The following is an 8,272-nucleotide window of genomic DNA, read 5'->3' as shown; positions in this document are numbered from 1 at the left end:
CGAAATTCAATATGACATTCAAAATGATAAAGTTCATAGCACGAAAAAGAGAGAGAGAGAGAGAGAGAGAGAGAGCTTATACTTGAACACTTTTTCAATGCTTAATGTTTACAATTACTTCACATGGCATTCTTTTTTAAATACCTTATGTATTAGATGTGTGAATTGAGATATTCGAAATTCAAAATCATACTCCTAATTTTAAATGTTTATGTTAGATTTGAACAAACTATAAACTGAGATAAACAAAGTGTGAAGAACATCATGAAAGTACGAAAATGCTCATACATCATAAAAGTAAGAACAATATTATGAAAGTACCAAAATGAATGTGTACATCATCATCATCATCGTGTAGAAGTGCATCCCTAAACAAGAAATGTGTGAAGCCTAAACAATCATCCTGAATCAGAATCTAATAACTCCACATATGATCCTCTAGTCATCCTCTGACGTGGCTCCTGTATGACCTGCTGCCCAACCATTCGCTGTGTGCCCTCAGGCAAAGCCGAATTAGATGGGCCAGCCTCATTTCCTGCATGAGATGGGCCAACCTCATCCTGATGAAGAGGAGGGCATGCTGCACGAGCCACCGCTGCCATCTCTGCCTCCCTCACCTCCTCTATGTATGCGCATCTTAGCTCCCATAGTCATGCATCTGCGAATACTCGTGCCTCAAATCCAACGTGAGTTATCGTCTCTACATGTAGAAGACACTGTCTCGGCCCCGCCCAAGCTGCTGCTCCACCCACTACTGCAATGATGCCTGCAACTCTGCCTCTCACTCAATACGGCATGCCTCCTCTACTCGTGCCTTGTCACCTGGCATGAAATCACAATATGAGAAGCGCCGTGGAACACACGCTGCAACCACAGATGTATCAGCACCCTCCTGCATCAGCAAAGCTCTCTGTGCCTCCTCCCTATAGTGCTCTGTCAAGACCACACAGGCGAATGGATCAATGGCCTGACGATGACTAGGATACAGATCATCCATGCCTAGTCCTTTGTATGTGGCCACATCAATGTCAGCAAAGCATATAGGGCACACTGATTGTGCCACCATGTGGCGGGTCATGCAATGGAGATGTGCGATGTGGCCGCACCCTAGTCCAAACCACCCTACAGTGTCAAACTCCTCGTGGCAAAGGACGCAAGTGGTGGTAGGAAGCCTGGCTATGACTGCTGCATCTATGGGTGTCCTAGTTAGCACATCTACAGGAGGAGCGGGGTATAGGGCCACGCTGGGGTCAATCCTATGGTGAGATGGATCACAACTAATATGTCTCAACTGCAAAATATAGTGCTCCGCACGATGGTATGCTATGCGTGTCCGAATCCTTTGCTCCTCCAAATCTGCCTCCAACAGTCGTACACGAGACTCCATATCCTGTCGCAATAGATGTGCCTGCAATGCAAACATGTCGCGTACATGGTGAGAATTAACCAAAAAACTTTAGTTCAAAACATGCTACAAAAAAATAAACTAAAATAATCAGAATAACTAACCTTGTCCCTAGACTCGGCCAACAATGCCTCCAACTCTGCAATCTGTGCGTCTCAAGTCTCCAACTCGTACTGAGGTGGTGTCGATGTGGGAGGTGGTGTAGATGTGGGAGGCTCCATCGATGATCGAGGTGGGGGAGGTGGAATCGAAAGTGATCTCGATAGGGCAGAGACCATGTGGTGCAAGGATGATGCCACTGAATGAACATCCCCCCTAATCCATCCTCCAACAGCTCGCAATGCCGGTGCAGGGATAGTGTGCAACTCTGGTGCCTTGCATCGACGCCGAACACCTATAGTCTGACGCTCCTGACGCCCCATCCTACCATGTCCCGCTCTTGATCTTGGACGGGTACTAAGGTAGTCTACCCGATGACCAAGCATATAGCTGCATGACAAATGACCTGGCTATCTGACGGTTGTGAGGCAATCGACCACCATTCGCAGCGAGATATCTCGGATAAATGTGTGCTGCTATGATGGGGCGCCTACAACGTAAAATATGCAAGGGCAGCCCTGATCGTGGTTGCATCGCCTCAGTGTGACCATCCCAAAACATATCCTCTAAGGCCTGCCTGTGATGTGACTCATGCTCAAACAACTGTCGAATGGCTCTCCAATCCAAGCCATGCTCAAACAACTGTCGAATGGCTCTCCAATCCAAGCCATGACCAATGATATCTGCCTCAGCCTGTGCTTGAAAGCTATCCACAACGTCCTCAACTGTGTCCAATCGACCTAGAGCCTCAATAACTGAATCTAGACTCGCAACCAAGTGAGGGGGTGCCCTTGCATCCTGCAATGCCCTCATCTCAGCTCTCAGAATCTCTATTTGCATACGAATAGTGGTGCTAGAACCTGTGCACTGGCTAGCACATGCACAAAAAAAACACATGGAAATTAATATTCTATTTGGGTAATGAAAATAATATTCTATTCAATATGACTTATAATCTATTTACGTAATGAAAACTATTTGTACGTACTCCTTGATGAGGTAGGATGTCGTTGGGATCATCCTATGCACCTACCGATAGATGGGCCAAATGTGTGGCTCAATATTATGTTTATCAAACTCAATATTATTAGAAATTCTTAATTTTGATTAAAATTTTTTCAAACTCTAGTTGTTGCATTTTTAAACTTAGATATCTCAAATATTTTTTCCTTATATGTTTTCCTTTTTTTACTTTTTATCCAATTGATGGAATTAACTGTATGGCTCAATTATTGATGGGACTTTTTAATCTAAGCACACACACACTTTTTTTGTGTGTGGAATCTCTCTCTCTCTCTCTCTCTCTCACATACACACACACACACACACACACACACACACACAACACACACACACACACACACACAACACACACACACACACACACACACACACACATACACATGCAACACACTCTTGATAACCCTTGTAATTCTTTGCATTTATCAGTACTTTGAGGACCCTAGTAAGAAGACTCATTATGATCTGTGTTTGTTAACTATACAGATTCTGACAAGACTGTAGGTTTAAGAGGGTATTGAGGAGAATGTCTATATTTTATTCCCCAAGATAATACACATGGTTGGGGCAAGTATTATTATACTTGAGTAACTTATTTTCCAAAATAAGGAGAATTGTATTTTTTTAAATGCCTTTCTCGCTCTTTGGAAACTTTTCCACGTGTGGTGTAAGGACCACATTGTCCACTTATGGCCCCTATACCAAGGACAGATAGTGAAGAGGTTTGGTTAATAAGACCTTCTTTGAATGCTTTACTACCTTGGGTTTGCAATAGATATGGAGGAGATAGAAGGATATCTAATACATTACTTTGAACGATACACAAGCAAGGCGCATCTAGTATTTCTTGGACTACACATTAAAAAAGAGAGCGGGTTGACACTACAGACCTTTTAAAGCGAGAACTTTGAGAAAATAATTAGGCCTTTTCAATATTATCTATTTTGGTTGGGCAATTCACCTCAACTACTGGCCATTCCTATAGATCATCACTTGGTTCCCATGCCTGGGGAGAGAGGAGACCTTTGGACAATCATTTACATATGTGTTTTCCATGCACTGATGCATTTACAAGATCCAATTAGCCATACGCTTATGCATCTAACCACTCTAGTGTTCGGGTCTTTGCCCATGTGGTGTGGTGTTTTAGGGATAATGCCCATGTGGTGTTTTATACAGCCTACTTACTCTACCTAAATTATGAAACAACTCTTAACCAACTATATAATCTATAATATTCCACATAAAGATTGATAAACGCACACCGCTACCTTAAACTCTTATTTTCTTTTTTTTTTAAAGATGATTTTGAAGACTAAAATTTAAACGTTTTTTTATTTAAATAAAAATAGCACCAATTTCAAAAATAACATAAAACCTACTTTAATCTCTCTTTTTTTAAATAGATGAATTTAGAAAACAAAATATATACATTTTCACATTTTAAATAAAAAATTACGTAATTAAAAAAAATTATTTAAAAAAACTTTAAAATGCATTTGAATTTTTGAAATATTTTATAATTAGATTACATATTCTTTTAAACTAAAATAATATAAAAGCTACTTTAAACTCTTATTTTCTTTTTCTTAATAGATGATTTCTAAAAACAAAATTTAAACGTTATATTTAATTCAAAACTTCAGTAATTTATAAACTTTAGTTATAAATTTTTTTTAATAGATGATTTTAAAAAACAAATTATATACTTTTTGACATTTAAATAAAAACTTCACTAACTTAAATAACTTACATGACATAAAAGCTACCTTAAACTCTTATTTTCTTTTTTTTTTGAAGACCATTTTTAAAAATAAAATTTAATCGTTTTTTTATTTACATAAAAATAACACTAATTTAAAAAATATCTTTAATCTCTTTTTTTAAAAAGATGATTTTAAAATATATATATATATATATATATTTTTCACATTTTAAATAAAAAATTACATAATTCCAAAAATAATTTAAAAAAACTTTTAAATGCATTTCAAATTTAGAAATATTTTATAATTATTCCTATAAAATAAAATTTAAACATTTTTTTATTTAAATAAAAATAGCACTAATTTAAAAAATAACTTTAATTTCTTTTTTTTTTAAGATGATTTTAAAAAATAAAATATTTACATTTCACATTTTAAATAAAAAATTACGTAATTCCAAAAATAATTTTAAAAAACTTTTAAATGCATTTTAAATTTAGAAATATTTTATAACTATTCCTATAAACTAAAATTTAAACGTTTTTTTATTTAAATAAAAATAGCACTAATTTAAAAAATAACTTTAATCTCTTTTTCTTAAAAGATGATTTTTAAAAATAAAATATTTACATTTTCACATTTTAAATAAAAATGTCGTAATTCCAAAAAAAAAAACTTTAAAATGCATTTGAAATTTAGAAATATTTTATAATTATTCCTATAAACTAAAATTTAAATAAATTTTAGCAAAAAAAAAATGCTACATAAAAAAAACCTTACCTGGACTCTCTCGCTCCGTCGGTCGCTCTCCGTCGTTGTCCGTCGGTCGCTCTCCGTCGTTGTCGCAATTCCGTCGACCTCCTGCAAATCCGAAATCAGTCGATGAGGAGGAGCTCGATCGAGGTATGAAGAATGAGGGAGGTCACTCTCCTTTTATAAGAAAATTTAGGGTTTCCCTACCTCGATCGAGGTATTTCACATGCAACATACATATCGCTCCATCATACCTCGATCGAGGTGTAGACATGCCACGAGAGTGCCACGATACCTTGACCGAGGTATTTTGACATGCCCATACACATCGGTACATGTACCTCGATTGAGGTATTGACCTGCCACATTACCTCGATCGAGGTATGTCAGCAGCAGCCGAATGACACATGTCTCGATTAACGTATTCAACATGCGGCCAAGTCATTGGTCCAGCATACCTCGATCGAGGTATGTCAACTGCCCTGTCAGATGGCACATACCTCGATCGAGGTATAGCTGGACGTGCCACAATACCTCGATCGAGGTATAGCTGGATTGCCACGATACCTCGAACGAGGTATAGGTGGCATGCCAGCAGACCTCGATCGAGGTATAGGCTCGGTTCGGTGAAAAAAGTCCAGCACCTTGATCGAGGTATCGGCTTGGCTCGGTTGTCCTCGTGTGTGATTTTCATTGGAGATAATACCTCGATCGAGGTATTGCAGACCGAAGCAAAACCTTTGTATTTTCACTCAAGCGGGTGTCACACTCACCCGAAAGTGGTCCGGAAGTGGACACCCTTAGCTTGCTACCACCCTCTTCTTTCTTTCACCAAATCATTAGGGGAGAATTCGGGTCTCCAAAGGGCCCCCAATTAGTGTTTCCTAATTTGAAGGGATTAGTGAGGTATTTGAGGTGTACCAATGGGAGTGCTCCTTTTTGTGGGGCAATGCCATGTTGAGGTGGAGGGTGGGCAGACCTGCAAATAGTCCCTATTGGCTACTCCTCACCGGGGACCACTCAAACCATCCCCCCCCCCTCTCAACCCATGCTTGACCCTTCTCCCATATGCACCTCCCCCAAACAAACCTACAAGTCATTCAAGAGGCCGTGGGCCCTTCTGGGTGAATTTTTCCCCCCTCTCAGCTTGTTACAAGCTGCCCCCTCCTCTTCTCTAGTCAAATGTGGGAATGCATTTGGCATCTTCTCTGCCCCCTCCTGCTCTGGTCCACTGTGTTTCTCCCTCTCCAGCACCTCTTGTAGCAGCTGCTCATTCTCTCTCCACTCCTAGCTATAGCACCTCCTACAACAATAGCTGCTCATCCCCCTCTGCTCTTTCTTCCTCCATTCCTAGCTACAGTACCTCCTGTAGTGGCTGCTCATCCCCCTCTGCTCTTTCTCCCTCCATTCCTAGCTGCAACACCTCCTGGAGCAGCTGCTCATCCCCCTCTACTCTTTCTCCCTCTATTCCTAGCTATAGCACCTCTTGGAGCTTCTCTCAAGCTTCAGTTGCACCCTCTATACCTTCTCCCTCTCTCTCCCTCTATTGGAGCTGCTCTCTCCCTCCAAGCTGCACTTTCTAGTCCACTATTGCTGTTGTGACCTCTTTACAAGCATGGTGAGGAGACCATACATGTACTCTATGTCCCACAGGAGCAAAAATGCACTAGATGAATTGATGCCTTGCACCTACAGCTTGAATGATTGGATAGTCATGAGAGGATCTGCGAAGGGTCCACATAATCTTCCCAAGAGCAAAAGAGGTGATCTTTTGCATGAATGGAAGGGCCGCATCATGAAGTTCAAGCTTGGGAAGAAAGGATTGCTTGCAAAGGTGCAACACATCTACATGGGGAAGGACATGTGCCTTCCTTCGTCAAGCAATCAATCGACAATACCATCGCATTGTAAGTCTGCATTTTGTGTAAGATTTTGAAGTGTAATGAGTCAACTTGAAATAGAACCAGTGTAATGAGTCAGTTTGAAATTGTATTTTGAAATAGCACTTATGCATAGCAGATGTATTTCCTTCAGACTTTGAGGAGTGGGAACCAATTGAGTGCTTCTTAGGTAAGTTTACTGCCATTCATGAGGATTAAGGAAGGCAAATGCATGCTGGAGAGAAGTCCTCTGCTTTGAAACAGAGAAATATCTATTGGTATAATGCCAAGTACATTACTCCAAGGATGGCATCAGGCTATGGCCATCTTCAATGCATTGCAACACCACAACTTGAAGACATGGATTGCAGCATGGTGGACACAAGAACAATGCAATCATACAAGGAAAAGATTGCAAAGGATGTGGGCATGGCCATGAAGTTTACATTTGGCTCTAAATGGGTAAGGTTGTCTTGGTTTATGCCTCTGCACATTTTTGCTTCTTTTTTTCATAATATCTAGATGCACAGAACAAAAACCATGTGGTCATGCAAGTGCCTACATGAGAATGTCCTTGAGGAATTGCTTGGGGTGAATTGGGGAAGCAGGTCAGGTGAACAAAAGGGTGATCTGTTTCAATGCCATGTATGTAAGGACAATGTGGTTGTCAAGTACCACATTTCCCGCAAAATGTTATATTTTGCTTTCCAATATAGGCGCTGGAAGAAAATAGGTGACAATTGGCTCCCCCTTGACTCTAACGATGATGATAATACAGGGGTAAGTTTATGTATTGGTTCTCATTTAGGAGATGTTAAGAATGTGACTGTCACGTCACAGTGGACTCTCAGGGATGTGCGGGAACACCTATTGGTCATGGAGGATGGCATGTCTGAGTCCTTTCACTTTACCTTAAATGGTGAAAAGGTAGGACAGCATGTAGAGAAGCTCGTGCATAGTGCCACTTTTATCCCTCCTGCAATATTAAAGATTGTCTAGAAAATGTGGGGTGGAACAATTGTGGATTTTGACATTTTCCAATTAATAGTGGTGCAATTAATTTTGATGTTTTGAATGGTTTTGTTTCATGTCAATGTCAAGTTTTTCCCAAAAATTTTATAATTTTTTTATTTTTTATATTTAGAACATTTGGGTATATATAGGTTATAAAGTTACTTTAGTTTCAAAGTTTCACTATCATAGCCATAGTTCTCCTAGCTACCAAACTACCATGGATTCTGCTAGGTCTACCTTCCACGATTTCATCTCCCGTACTCCATGAATTGATAGAGAGGAGGAGTTATTTCTAGTCTTTGATAAGAGCATAGATGTCCTAGGCACCTACTTGGGAGCCCGAGATGATTTTGAAGACCTCATCAACAAGTACATGCAAGACTACGTCGCAAGTT

This window comes from Dipteris shenzhenensis, chromosome 32 (assembly GCF_047967505.1).
Source record: "Dipteris shenzhenensis isolate YYH24624 ecotype China chromosome 32, Dip_SZ_1.0, whole genome shotgun sequence".
NCBI lineage: Eukaryota > Viridiplantae > Streptophyta > Polypodiopsida > Gleicheniales > Dipteridaceae > Dipteris > Dipteris shenzhenensis.
This window is presented reverse-complemented; position numbering follows the sequence as displayed.